The sequence below is a fragment of the Pleurodeles waltl genome, chromosome 6, assembly GCF_031143425.1.
Source record: "Pleurodeles waltl isolate 20211129_DDA chromosome 6, aPleWal1.hap1.20221129, whole genome shotgun sequence".
NCBI lineage: Eukaryota > Metazoa > Chordata > Amphibia > Caudata > Salamandridae > Pleurodeles > Pleurodeles waltl.
Window position 1 is genome coordinate 808,278,062 of NC_090445.1, and position 14,219 is coordinate 808,292,280.

The following is a 14,219-nucleotide window of genomic DNA, read 5'->3' on the forward strand; positions in this document are numbered from 1 at the left end:
CTGCAAAGAGCAAATCTGTATTTTATGTAAATAACTGAGTACATTAGTAAAGTCAGCCATTACCTGCGCTATAATACTAATGAAATGTATGTGCGGGGTGAAGGGCGGCTATGGAGAGATGAAGGGCACTTTTGCTGGGTGGTAATGAGGGAATCCGAAGAGGAGGGAGTGGGAGCACCAATAATGATTGTTGGACTGGGCGCAGGAGGTGCAAAAGACTGTGACGAATGGTATGTGACAAGGTGCTTTTTGAGTGTCTTGAAAGTACGTGCTGATTGAGGGAAGAAGCGCAGGTAAGGTGGCCTCTACTGTTGCACGTATCTCACACACACCATCGATTTTGTGACTGTCTACGTAGGCTAGTGTTTTAGAGCAACAGTTTAGCCAATAGCAGAGATGGCATCTTGATGGATGACTGCTGCCTCCACTCGGGTTATAGAGGACCGCTCTGACATAGGATCAGAGACTGAGACATCAGATACTGAGACAGCATCTGAGGGATAGGACAATGGCGCAGATTCTGGGAGTGATTTTTCAGTCAGAGGAGTCCCATTCGATAACTCCTCTTCCAGTACATTATGAGGGAGGTGATGAGGACAGTCCTGCTGTCCCTTCGCAAGCTGTTCGTGCAACTGGGTAATAGTGGGTTAGGCCAACCCAGAGAGCAGGTGAATGCGGCGGCAAGCAGAGAGAGAGAGAGAGAGTGCTCTCTTGGGAGCTCCCCAATTTAGTTCAGCCCCAAATTCCACCACCCAAATCATATTGTGGAGGCATCAAAATTATCTATGGCAAAACAAACTGGTTTTGTAAGGCAGGCACCTGTGTTTTTGGTCCTGGATTCGGCGGCCATATAGAGAAACACACTAAACCCAAACATTTCTGGAAACTAGACATTCGGGGGAGTCCACAGAGGTGTGACTTGTGTGGATTCCCCAAAGTTTTCTTACCCAGAATACCCTGCAAAGCTGAAATATTGGAGAAAAAAACTCAATTTTTCTTGCATTTCTGTCACACAAACTACAGGAATATGCTGGGATCCACAACATTCCTACCACCCAGTGACTCCTCACCTGTCCTGATAAAAACACTACCCCACTTGAGTGCCTACACCTAGTGCCTGTGTCAGGAATGGATCACCCCAGGGTCAACAGCTGCCTCACGTAAGGACCAACATTGACCGTTGTGTGATCTATTCCTGTCGCGGGCACCAGGCCTAACCACACAAGTGAGGTATCATATTTATCGGGAGACTTAGGGGAACACTGGGTGGAAGGAAATTTGTGGCTCCTCTCAGATTCCAGAACTTTCTGTCACCGAAATGTGAGGAAAACTTGTTTTTTTAGCCACTTTTTGAGATTTGCAAAGGATTCTGGGTAACAGAACCTAGTCAGAGCCCCACAAGTCACCTCATCTTGGATTCCCCTGGGTTTCTAGTTTTCAAAAATGTGCTGGTTTGCTAGGTTTCCCCAGGTGCCGACTGAGCTAGAGGCCAAAATCCACAGGTAGGCATTGTTTTCTATGAAAAAATGTGATGTGTCCACGTTGTGTTTTGGGGCATTTACTGTCGCGGGCGCCAGGCCAACCCACACAAGTGAGGTATTATTTTTATCAGGAGACTTGGGGGAACGCTGGGTGGAAGGAAATTTGTTGCTCCTCTCAGATTCCAGAACTTTCTGTCACCGAAATGTGAGGAAAACTTGTTTTTTTAGCCACTTTTTGAGGTTTGCAAAGGATTCTGGGTAACAGAACCTGGTCAGAGCTCCACGAGTCACCCCATCTTGGATTCCACTAGGTCTCTAGTTTTCAAAAATGCACAGGTTTGGTAGGATTCCCTATGTGCCGGCTGAGCTAGAGGCCAAAATCTACAGGTAGGCACTTTGCAAAAAACAGCTCTGTATTTTGTCAAAAAATGGGATGTGTCCACGTTGTGTTTTGGGGCATTTCCTGTCGCGGGCGCTAGGCCTACCCACACAAGTGAGGTATCATTTTTATCGGGAGACTTGGGGGAACGCTGGGTGGAATGAAATTTGTGGCTCCTCTCAGATTCCAGAACTTTCTGTCACCGAAATGTGAGGAAAACTTGTTTTTTTAGCCACTTTTTGAGGTTTGCAAAGGATTCTGGGTAACAGAACCTGGTCAGAGCCCCACGAGTCACCCCATCTTGGATTCCCCTAGGTCTCTAGTTTTCAAAAATGCACAGGTTTAGTAGGTTTCCTTATGTGCCGGCTGAGCTAGAGGCCAAAATGTACAGGTAGGCACTTTGCAAAAAACAGCTCTGTATTTTGTCAAAAAATGGGATGTGTCCACGTTGTGTTTTGGGGCATTTCCTGTCGCGGGCGCTAGGCCTACCCACACAAGTGAGGTATCATTTTTATCGGGACACTTGGGGGAACGCTGGGTGGAAGGAAATTTGTGGCTCCTCTCAGATTCCAGAACTTTCTGTCACCGAAATGTGAGGAAAACTTGTTTTTTTAGCCACTTTTTGAGGTTTGCAAAGGATTCTGGGTAACAGAACCTGGTCAGAGCCCCACGAGTCACCCCATCTTGGATTCCCCTTGGTCTCTAGTTTTCAAAAATGCACAGGTTTGGTAGGTTTCCCTATGTGCCGGCTGAGCTAGAGGCCAAAATCTACAGGTAGGCACTTTGCACAAAACAGCTCTGTATTTTGTCAAAAAATGGGATGTGTCCACGTTGTGTTTTGGGGCATTTCCTGTCGCGGGGGCTAGGCCTACCCACACAAGTGAGGTATCATTTTAATCGGGAGACTTGGGGGAACGCTGGGTGGAAGGAAATTTGTGGCTCCTCTCAGATTCCAGAACTTTCTGTCACCGAAATGTGAGGAAAACTTGTTTTTTTAGCCACTTTTTGAGGTTTGCAAAGGATTCTGGGTAACAGAACCTGGTCAGAGCCCCACGAGTCACCCCATCTTGAATTTCCCTTGGTCTCTAGTTTTCAAAAATGCACAGGTTTGGTAGGTTTCCCTATGTGCTGGCTGAGCTAGAGGCCAAAATCTACAGGTAGTCACTTTGCAAAAAACAGCTCTGTATTTTGTCAAAAAATGAGATGTGTCCACGTTGTGTTTTGGGGCATTTCCTGTGGCGGGCGCTAGGCCTACCCACACAAGTGAGGTATCATTTTTATCAGGAGACTTGGGGGAACATAGAATAGCAAAACAAGTGTTATTGCCCCTTATCTTTCTCTAAATTTGTTCCTTCTAAATATAAGAGAGTGTGTAAAAAAGACGTCTATTTGAGAAATGCCCTGCAATTCACATGCTAGCATGGGCACCTCGGAATTCAGATATGTGCAAATAACCACTGCTCCTCAAAACCTTATCTTGATCCCATTTTGGAAATGCAAAGGTTTTCTTGATACCTCTTTTTCACTCTTCATATTTCAGCAAATGAAATGCTGTATACCCAGTATAGAATGAAAACCAACTGCATGGTGCAGCTCATTTATTGGCTCTGGGTACCTAGGGTTCTTCATGAACCTACAAGCCCTTTATATCCCCGCAACCAGAAGAGTCCAGCAGACAAAACGGTATATTGCTTTCAGAAATCTGACATCGCAGGAAAAGGTTACAGAGTAAAACATAAAGAAAAATGACTGTTGTTTTCAGCTCAATTTCAATATTTGTTTATTTCAGCTGTTATTTTCCATAGGAAAACCTTGTAGGATCTACACAAATGACCCCTTGCTGAATTCATAATTTTGTCTAGTTCTCAGAAATGTTTAGCTTTCCGGGATCCAGCATTGGTTTCATACCCATTCCTGTCACTAACTTGAAGGAGGTTGAAAGCACCAAAAATAGTAAAAATGGGGTATGTCCCAGTAAAATGCCAAATTTGTGTTGGAAAATGTGGTTTTCTGATTCAAGTCTGCCCGTTCCTGAAAGGTGGGAAGATAGTGATTTTAGCACCAGAAACCCTTTGTTGATGGCATTTTCAGTGAAAAAACCACAAGCCTTCTTCGGCAGCCCTTTTTTCCCATTTTTTTGGCAAAAACTAAATTTTCACTGTATTTTGGCTATTTTCTTGGTCTCCTCCAGGGGAAACCACAAACTCTGGGTATCATTAGAATCCCTAGGATGTTGGAAAAAAAGGACGCGAATTTGGCGTGGTTAGCTTATGTGGACAAAAAGTTATGAAGCCCTAAGCGCAAACTACCCCAAATAGCCAAAAAAGGGCACAGCACTGGGGGGAGGGAAAGGCCCAGCAGCTAAGGGGTTAAAGGAATACAGGCTGCATTTAAAAAATAAAATTATAGAATATATTTCCTTTCAGTTTTTAAGTGTGGGCAGTGGTCTGTGGGACCATTGCCTGCTCTTTAAGAAATGTTGGTGCCCCCATTCAGAAAGAAGAAAGGATCCCTTGGGGATCCCTACCCATTTGCAAATGGGTTACCACCTCCTTCACGGAGTCAGTAAAATATGAATACTTTGCAACTGCATTCTGGTTTCAAAACATTCATACATGGCCCTGTGACTCAGGGACTCCATTATCACCCTCCTTCCTAATAGTGACTTGCAAACCCTATTTTGCAAGTAGGTTATATGTTTCCGACTCACAAACTAGGGTTGGTACATTGCAAAATGCATTTTACCAGTCATAAATGGCCTAATGAGCCATTTGTGAATGGGGGAAATGCATCGTACATCTGGCCCCTGGTTACTTATTAACAGTAGCAAAGGAAAAAATCACAGATGGTGTCCTGCACCACTTATCTATAGGAACACCTCTGTGTTTATAGACTTAATGCAACAAACATTCAAAAATATTATAAAATCTCTAAAACAAGTGTATTTCTGTAACATATAAAAGCATTCACGTTTGTTCACCAGTTTCATTTATCCCCTTTCCCTCCTCTGATGATAATGGCATTAGTGACCAAAGTGGTGTCTCAACTGTTTTCTGCACCCTCTATATGTTTGCAAGTTTTTATTATACCGGGAACAATATAATCTTTTAAATCAAATACAAGAGAAGCCTTTGTACAGCACATATCCTAAACTCATCTATTTCAAAGTGCTTTCCTAGTGATAATAAAGAAAATGGAGGCAAAGTAAAATCAGATAATTGCCTAGAATAACACAACACGGTAAAGCTAGGCAATTGGGATAGATCCCAGGTTTTCCATTGTATAATTCAGTCATCAGATGGATATCTTTCTCCCTCTCTCTCTCTCCTATTTTTCATCAAAAGCTAATAGTCTGTCTTTAAATCTTGACCCATGAGGGTAGAGCATGGGAGGCAGATTGAAGCTATGTAAAGGCTAGTTGTGGGCTCAAGGATCCAAGACACCTTGAGCTGCACCAAAGCCAGAAACCTGGCTTGAGCTTGACTTCCCTCTCTACCACATAATCACAATGAATGTGACAAAGGCATAGCAAGGACATGATTTGAACATGAACAAGCAATTTGGGGAAGCAGGGATAGAAACACCATAGTGCATGAATCCTTGTTTCAAGGTGTATAGTTTTCTTATCACATTTTAATGAGTGAACAATGATACCAAGGGCCTCATTTGTGAGTTTCGGTGCAGAACAGAGCAAAGGGCATTGTAAATATGGCCCCAAGTGTCCGCTTAACCATGGTTAAATCCAATGATGGTTGGGTTACAGTCCTACAGTCTTATCACAAACTTACTACCAGTCTTTAATTTTATTTAAGTTCTTCCTTCCTTTGTGAAAAGAAAAACAGACCAATAAGTTAAAAATGTGATTAGCGTAGAACACAGAATTGTTCACAAGGGAAGCATAGGATTAATAAAAAACATGTTTTGGTTCCATGGCTTCCATTTTGTTCAGCACACAACAACAGGGTGTGAGAGGTTCAGATGGTAAGACTCAGGTAGTACTCTTCCCAAAGAAATGCTGTGGAACCTGCCCAGGGTATAATACAGAGTTAACAAGCTACATTATTGGCAAAGTGGTAAAGTCAGAATTGAACGTCAAGTCTCGTAGTGCCAAGTCTCCCTGCCTCAGTAAATTGCATACCTTGTTGGGAGTACATTGTCAAGTACAGTTTTATAGCACTCACTAATTTAACTGACACCCGTTCCACGCACTCCTACATTTTACAGATAAGAGACTAAAGGCCAGATGTACAACCCTTTGGTATTGAGACTTGGAATTTGCTAAACTTTTCTCACACTGTTTGCGATTTCCAGTGGGTTCGCAAATTACCTACCTCATTGATATTAATGAGGTAGGTCACAATTTGTGAACCCATTGGGAAAGGTCAAACTCACAGGGATGGTGGCCTGCTCGGGACAGGAGACCACCATGTCTGTGACTGCTTTTAAATGAAGCGTTTTTTTTTTGTTTTAATGTAGCTCTTTTCCTTAAAGGAAAATGGGATGCATTTAAAAAACAAAACATAGAAACACTGCCTGATCTGAAAAATATTTTTGCATAAATTCACATAAGGGTTAGCACCAATTTGAAACTGGTGCTAACTGCGATTGTTTTGTGACTGACTTCACGGTCACAAAACAATCGTACATAGTACTGCGACTTGCAATTAGGAAGGGAACATCCCTTCCTATTTGCGACTCTCAAACCCTCTTTGCGATTCAGATTACAGAATTATAAAACTTGGTGTGTGCATTGGAAAAAAAAAAATTCTTATCGCAAATGGCCCAATTCTGCAAATCGGGCCGTTTGCGACAAGGAAAAAGCTCTGTACATCTGTCCCCAAATGTATAAAGAGATAATAGAAGGCTTACTACAGGATGTGGTGGAGGGATAGCAACTCAGACACAGCATAGCATAGTATAATCAAATATGTCTCCTTTAGAGATCAAGAACTTAATTTAGAGGCCAATATAGAATGAAACTGTCAAAATAACTAGTATTCACAGTTTGCTCCCTCATTGAAATTTACCTATTATTATAGTTATAGTTATGTCAAGTAATTTTACAACAGATCTTACATTGATATTATCAATGATATTATCAAAGATGTCATGCATGCCATAACTTGTGGAGTAATTAGCAGTGCATGGCAAGAGCGCTTGTTATAGTTACCTTAGGGCACCAGTTAAAGTTACTTGAGATAACTCTAATTATACCATGGGAATTTCTATGGTTTTGCACATTCAAAAAGTGAGCCTAACTATAAAGTCCCTGTAACCTTTGTTGTTTTAAGTGGCTTTCTATGTTTTTCTAATTCTATTTCCTAACTATAACGTCACTGTAACCTATGTATTGGTCAGTAAATTTCGATGGCTTTTTTATGTAACTTAATTTTCATTATTACATGTTAATCCAACCACTGCCACACACAGCCTTTGGCTGTGAGCGGAGGCGGTTGGCTGCAGGGCCTGCGGCCAACACCCATAAACACCCAACCAATGACTACGCATGGCCATTGGCCATGTGCAGCAAAAGTTGCTGCAGATCCACATAGCCCCCTTCTTGCAGTCAATTTAAGTCCCAGGGACCCTATTCCCTTGAGCCTTTTACAATTCCATGGAAGGAGGGCCATGTGGCCCCCACGCCCACCTAATTTTGTCCTCTGGGGCCCCATACCCTGGGGCCTGGCCTTGCTAAATATTTTCTTGGGTGGGGGGCTGTGTGGCACCCCCCTCCCTGGGCAAATCTCAGCTCCAGGGACCCCGTCCCCTGGGTCCTGGCTGTCTACATGTCTTGGGGGAATGGGGGCACACATCCCCCCTCCCCTGGCTGATTTTGGCCACAAGGACCCCACCCCTCAGCCTTTATATATTATTTATTTTCTGAGAGGGGGTCAGCTTAAATATTTTTTGGGGAATGGGACCATGTGGCTCTTCTCCCCAGGTCGATTTCAGCCCCAGGACCCCACTCCGAGGGCCTGGCCTAAACATTAATTATTTTTTGGGGGAAGGAGGCTGCATGGCCCCTCTCCCCAGGCCGATCTCGGGCCCATGTCATCGGGTTGCCCCCCAGGGCAGCCAGTCACCACTGCTGGGGACAGCAGGGGAAGCCTGAAGGCCCCAGTGGTTTCAGCTGGTTCCCCTCCACCTGTGTGAGCCAGCATTGCTGTAACAGAGGGGGGAGCTGCTCGAGGGGCAGCTCCCTCTCTATGAGAACAATTGTTTCCTCTGTTTCCCAGCCTCCATCTTTGTAGGCAGGGAAACAGAGAACACCTCCGCTTCTAGCAAGTGAGAGCTGTTTGACAGCCCTCACTTGCTAGAACTGGAGTGCTTTCTCTGACTTGGTAGGATCAATCAAAGTTCCCGCCAAGTCAGAGCAAACAGCTATATCCTGTTGGTGGGCACATCTGGACATAGCAGGAGCTGCCCCTCAAGGGATTGCAGCACCATGAGGAGGACCATGCAATCTCCCTCCTCTTTATTTAACCCTGGGGAGGTGGTGGTCTCCGGGGCCAGGGGTCTGCAACATATCCCCTATCTTATTTAAATTTAGCCCCGGGGAGGTGGTGTTCCACTGGACTGTGGGTGGGGGGTCAGGTGCCCCCACTCACATTTCATCAGTTTGTGGCCCAGAGAGGTAGCGGTCCCCAGCATTTCATGGGGGCTGGGAAGCCCCCTGTGTTTAATTAGATTATAACCCTGGGTCGGTGGTGGTCCCCAGGGCTGTATGGAGGCCAGGAAGCCCCCGTGTTTAATTAGATTATAGCCCCGGGTCGGTGGTGGTCCCCAGGGCTGCCTGGGGGCCAGGAGGTCCCCAGCGTGTTTAATGAATTGATAGCCGTGAGGATCCCTTTGGTACCCCAGCACCAGAGCTAAGGGTTCAGGGTGTCCCTACCGAGGCCACTTTTCTTTTTTTGTATCTGTTTTTGTGGGACTCGACTGAAGGCGAGTCCCAAAATGGCTGCCAACACTTACTGGATGAAGCGTTGGCAGACAATCAGAGCACTGCATTTTCCTGCACAAACTTGTTATTATTCGCCAACCCTTCGCACCTCTAGATATCTATATTTAGATTTCTTTTAATATTTCAAAACGTATTGAACAGATTTACACCAAATAACAAACAGCACTCTTTCGGGACCAAGAGCTTTGTTTCTGCCAAATTTGGTGTAATTCTGCAATGAAAGCAGACACTGAATGCCACAATCTACAATACTTACACCCAACCACACATGAGCACCCTCACTGAGATACACAACAGACACCAGTCACGACACTCACCATGGCACCCCCGAAACACCCATGCTTCACAGAAAGGGAGCTAAGGACCGTGGTGGACGAGATCCTGAAAGTTGAGCCACAACTATTCGGGGCTCAGGTGCAGCACACACCCATCGCCAGGAAGATGGAGCTATGGCAGACCATTGTCAACAGGGTCAATGCAGTGGGACACCATCCACACACCAGGGACGACATCAGCAAAGAGATGGAATGACCTGGAACGACCTGCGGGGGAAGGTCCGGGCTATGGCATCCAGTAACCACATTGCAATCCAGAAGACTGGGGGAGGACCTCCACCAACACCACCAAATACACTGATTGGGAGGAAAAAGTCCTGGCCATCCTGCTCCCTGAGGGCTTCACTGGACTCACTGGAGGAATGGACTCAGGTAAGTCATCTACATGCACCCCATATCCATCACACTTGGAATGTATGCACCACCCCACCCCTCCAACACCCACAAGGACCACTACCCCACCCAGGCCACAATCACTACATCCTGTCACCCTGCATGCCCACAAACCCACTAAGAGGCCGACATCCCTCCCCTGTGCACAGCCACCCACCCCTGCAAGGAAACACAATGGCCTATAACACCCACAATGCACCTCCACATCCCAAGCTAAAAGCAATGCTAAACCCACAAAAGCATCCTGCATGGCCCCAAGGTCTGTAAGCTGCACAAACCCGCCCAGACCCCTTCCCCTATCTGACCATGCAAATGTAACAGACATGTCCATTTCCCCCAACAAGAACCACCACCCATGCCACCCTGATGGACAGGACAAGGAGTGCTAGTGCCCCACAGGGAGACAGAGGCACCTCACAGGACACTGGGGATAGAACCCTGGATACTGATGAGAAGGCTGGCCCCTCACACTGTCCTGTACTGTCACCATCCAGCAGCCTCACCCAGGATACCACTCACTCCCCTACCACCCAGCCTATAACATCAGGCTGGGGCAACTGTCCACACACCTGTGTATCCAGGCCACAGACTGGTGGAACACAAGTAGAGAGGCCACAGTCACCCCCTACCAACAGGCAGGAAGACGATGGCCCCAGTACAAGTGGTAGCGCCAGACCTGTGAAGGGGACACAGGCACAGGGGGCTAGGCCCAGTGGGAGGGCATCACTGGCCCAGTGGAGAGGCCACAGGATGGATGCAGCAGCCCAGGACATGATTTCTGAGGTCCTGGGAGCCCACCACCATACCCAAGACAGATTGGCCCAAATAGTATCCACCCTGGAGCAGAGTCAGAGGATGCAGCAAGCACACCACAAGAGGCCATGGAGCAGTGGAAAATGCATAATGCCACAATGGCCAGCATAGCAGGTGCGCTGCAATAGCTTGTCCAAACACAGCCTGAGGCCCACACAGAACAGGAAGCCCACACTACAGCACAGGAGACAGACTGGACAATAAGAGCATCAGCAGCAACTTCACATGTAATACCTTCTGAGGAAACACGGGAACATCTATATCATCCCCTACAGGCCAACAACAGGCACCCAAACGGACACTCAGGCCAAGATATGGGACAGGAACACCTGCCAAGGACAAGGCCCCCTCTAAAAAGTGACCTTGCAAACAATTGTCCACCAACTGTCCCACTCAATCAACCACCAAACAGTGCTACGATAATTAAAAACTCATGTAAGCATGGATGGACCTACCAATACTGACAACAATGCTTTCACCATGTTGCCATGTCTGATAACCACCGTTGACCCACTGCCATCCCTGTAATTTGTACGATTTTAGCCCTGCACCAAATAAAACACATATCACACCTGTTACAATGTCCCCTGTCATTACGTGTGAACAAGTGAAGTATGGATGCAACTGTTTGACAACTTATTTATTTGGACCCGAGTAGCAATGATTGCACCACTCGCCTTACCTATTGTTCTGCCTAAATCTGTTTTGAAACAAATTCACAAAATTGTATTCTGTTCTATGCATACCTGGACACAGTGGCAAGTTGTATATTCCAACCACCTCCTAGATGACAAGGCACACTGACAGTATGATGCACAGACACCAATCTCATCCAATTGTCCCACATAGTTACTGGAAGTATAGTTGTATCAGTTGGGTCCTGGAATTGACATCTTCCCCTTCCCCATCATCACCATCACTCTTGTCCTTCTCTGAGGAAGCTGGTCTGGATTTACAGCACCTTCCTCCTCCAAGAGGGGGATAGAAGTTCTCACAGCCACTTCGTGTGGCATGCATCAGGCCACCACTATTCTGCACACCTTATCAGGCACATAGGACAGGGAACCACCAGAGATATGTAGACAACTAAATTTAGCCTTCAGGAGACCTATTGTGCGCTCTATCACCCTCCTAGTATGTCCATGGGCCTCATTGTAATTCCTCTCTGCATCTTTCCCAGGATTCCTCACTGGTGTCAGGAGCCAACGCAAGTTGGGATAGCCACAATCAACTAGAAAAAGGTTAACAACACTACTTAAAATTACAATCCTCAGAGGCAGCCAGGCTGTCTGTCTGCAAGGTGGCAATAAGTGACAGAAACACCTACCTATGATCCACCCTCTGTCCTCCTGTAGTTGTCCATCTTCTTTGGCACACTACTGTTCCTCAGCACAAATGAATCATGGACTGAACCAGGGAACACGGCATTCACATGTGTGATGTACTGGTCTGCAGTACACACCAACTGAATGTTCATGGAGAGAAAGTTCTTCCTGTTCCTGTACACCTGTTCACTCACTCTTGGGGGGAATATAGGTATGTGGGTGCCATCGATGGCACCTATCACATGGGGTATGTTGGCAAAGGCATAAAATTCTGAGTTGATGGCAGGTAGGTCAGTACCTTGGGGAAGCATCACATTGGACTGCAGGTGTCGCACAAATGCATTCAGGAATCTTGTCAGTATAATGCTGAACATTGGCTATGAAAAACCTGCACCCATGCCCACTGTCACTTAAAATGAGCCTGTGGCCAGGAAATGGAGTGCAGAAAGCACCTGCTCTTCAGTAGGGATGGCATGTTTATTATGATTTGCCGGAGTCAGTGCAGGATCCAATAATGCACAAAGTACAAGAATAGTTGCACGGGTGAGTCTGTAATTGATAATGATGTTACGCTCCACCATGGTCTGCAAGTTCACAAGTGGTCTGTACACCGAAGGAGCCCTTCCTCGCCACAGGGGTCTGTACCTAGGAGGATTGGGAAACACGTGTGAGGAACACACATACATGGACACACATTGTCAGTCATTGAGCACTGCTGGCTTGATTGTCGCGACACAAATGCACAATGTGAATGACATAACATCAACTTGGCCACAATGATAGATCAGGCCTTTTCAGGTGAGGCAGTGTTCATTGTCACATGCCTATGTGTGTTTGGGGAACAGTAGGGCCTGCATTGTGCAGATGGGAGTTTTATAAATGCGTAGTTTAGCCAAAATGTCGCCCCCTGTAATCCTGAACTGTTGTTGTGGAAGTGACCTCATAACGCTAGTGGTTGACGTAACAGCGTAAAGTGGTATTTACTGCCGTGCGCAAATTAATTGGTTAACATGGATGTCAATGGGGAATCTTAGTGTATCATGATCGCCGCCGCCGGTGACAGTGCACACCTCCGCAGTGCGTATGCAAATTTGTCACCCCAACTTCACTTGACTCCCTGATCTTGTGCAAGCAGGTACTCCATTGAGTGTACTGCTGTGTCCTGCCTCTGGTCATGGAAGTGGCACGTGTTGCAGGGGAAAGGGCCCTGGCCTTCACCCAAGAGGAATTGGAGAGGCTCGTGGACAGGGTCCTGCCCCTGTACGCCAAGCTCTACGGACGGGAAGGGGTACAGGTGAGTAGGAAGATTGGGGGCCATAGATGTGTGTAATGGTTGGTGTTGGCAGCATACATGTGTGCACCTCTGACCCTGGATGGGTGAGGGTTCCTGACATGCTGCGTGTGTATGTGCTATTAGTCCGTTTGTACTGTCCATCCCAGAGTGGACGTATAGCCAGCTGTATACGTTTGGCCAGTGCCTGGCCTCTGTATTACATTTCTGTGTGTCCCTTTTAGGAAAGCGCACACCAGAAGAGGGCACTTTGGCATGCCATCGCCAAGGAGGTGCGGACCCTGGGGGGTCTATAACCGGCAGAGAACCCACTGCAGGAAGAGGTGGGAGGACCTGCGGCGCTGGGTGCAAAATATCTGCGAGGCCCAGCTGGGGAAGTCCTCTCAACGGAGAAGGGGTGCCTGTCGGGCATTGACCCCCCCTTATGCTACGCATCCTGGAGGTGGTGTACCCAGACCTGGATGGGCGCTTGAAGGCTGCACAGCAGTCACAAGGGGATGAGTACATGTACCATATATTTGACCCTTGATGGCTGTCTGTGTGTGCATTCAGGTTTATGCTGCGCAGTTGCAGGGACTCTGACTGATGTCCATCTACATTAGGGCCCCCGTGGGGAACAGGGGTGTTTTGTTCAGGTCTCCTACACATTGGTTCCTTAAGTTGGTTGGGGAATGGCTGTAGAGCAGGGTTTTGGCCAATTGTCAGGGGTATAGCGGTAGGTGCTGCCTGTTTGAGGGTCTGCTGGGTGAGTGTATGTATGAACCACTGTGTTCACTCCATTCAGCTATTTACAAATGTCTCTGCTTTTTTGTCTCCCCATCCCTGTTCTCTTGTATTGTCTGTGTATATCAGCATCATCTGGCGAGGGAGCTGAGGCACCGGCGATTGGGGATGCATCAGCCCACGTATCCTTGGAGGCAGTCACCCAACGCCAAGGGGACAAGTGCGTTGGAGGGCGAAGGGAGTACCACGGGGAGGCAACTACCACTGGAGGTAACTCCTCCGATGGGGGCTCCCTGGCGGTGGCGGACCCCAGTGGGCCCACACCTACTGTGACATCTTCTGCCACCCCCATTCCATCACCCCCCTCCCATTTGCTCCCCACCGGGTTGCCCATGCCTGCTCACCCAGAAGGGTGGGTGTCTCCTTCACCCCAGGCACCTCATCCCCTGCCCCAGTCAGCCCTGCTGCCCTCACGGAGGAGGCTATTGACCTTCTGAGAACCATCTCTGTAGGGCACA